This window comes from Myotis lucifugus, unplaced genomic scaffold, assembly GCF_000147115.1.
Source record: "Myotis lucifugus unplaced genomic scaffold, Myoluc2.0 scaffold_8502, whole genome shotgun sequence".
In the NCBI taxonomy this organism is placed as follows: domain Eukaryota; kingdom Metazoa; phylum Chordata; class Mammalia; order Chiroptera; family Vespertilionidae; genus Myotis; species Myotis lucifugus.
The window spans coordinates 2,275-3,524 of record NW_005879550.1 but is presented as its reverse complement, the minus strand read 5'-3'; the positions used below and the strand labels follow the sequence as shown (position 1 = coordinate 3,524).

At 43.4% G+C, this 1,250-nt stretch overlaps 1 pseudogene; it reads left to right on the top strand.

Moving 5' to 3' along the window:
* Positions 1-258: 258 nt before the first annotated feature.
* Positions 259-643, top strand: LOC102426076 (annotated as a pseudogene).
* Positions 644-1,250: the final 607 nt, after the last annotated feature.

The following is a 1,250-nucleotide window of genomic DNA, read 5'->3' as shown; positions in this document are numbered from 1 at the left end:
GATACTCTGTCCTGACCTGGTAAAAAAAAAAAAAAAAAATCTCTAAAATCTCTACTTCAAACCCAGGGCAAACACTAGTCTAATGTGCCTGAGAAATTGCACCCCCAAAAAAAGGCTTGTGTGAAATAAAAGTTGCAATAATAGTGATTGTCCCTATTGAGGAATTGAATATAGTGCTTCTCAAACCTTAGTGTGCCTCCCAGTCACCTGGGACCTTGTTCAAAAGCAGGTTCCATCGCCATCTTTCCGTGCCGCCATATGGTGTGCACGAACGTCCTGGCTGATGCTCTGAAGAGCATCCACAATGCCAATGAGGGAGGCGGACACTGGATTCTTATTAGGCCCTGCTCCAAAGTCATTGTCCAATTTCTAGCTGTGGCAATGAAGCGCAGTTACATTGGAGAATCTGAAGTCATGGATCACAGAGCTGGGAAAATTGTTGTGCACCTCATGGTGTGCAGTGATCAGCCCCAGATTTGATGTGCAACTTGAAGATCTACAAAAATGGAAGAATAACCTGCTCCTCTCTCATCCGTTTGGTTTCATTGTACTGACGGCTTCAGCTAGCATCATGGACCACAAAGAAGCAAGACAAAAACACAGAGGAAGAGAAAATCTTATGATTCTTTTTCTAGAGAAGTAATACCTACATGCAAATAAAATGCTGCCAGGGAATAAAAAATACAGGTCTGATTCAGTAGTTGTACCAGGGGTGGGGAACGTCCAGTCCTTGTATGGCCCGAGAAATCATTCGGTCTGGCCCTGCCAAGGCATTAAGGGTGAGGTAGTTAAATGTTTGACCAAATATGGCAGGCTAATTTTAAAGTTGATAGTTTTGTATGGCCCACAAATAATGTTATAAATATCCAAATGGCCCTGCCAAGGCCTGTGAGTGGAGGCCTGACAAGCTCCCAGGTGATGCTGTCTGCTAGCTTGCGGACCTCATTTCGAGTAGCAGGGGTCTAATATGGGGTCATCAGACTTTTTTTGTAAAGGGCCAGATAGCAAATATTGTAGGCTTTATGAATTCTATGCTCGATTCTGCCAGTATAGAACAAAGCAGTCACAGACAACACAAGCAAATGGGTGTGGTTGTGTTCCAATAAAACTGTATTTACAAAAACCGGGGCAGACTGGATTGGGCCTGTGGGCTATAGTTTGCTGACTATATTTAAAATCAGTATATAATTCTTCTCTCTCTCTCTCTCTCTCTCTCTCTCTCTCTCTCTCTTCCCCTTCCTTTCTCTCTC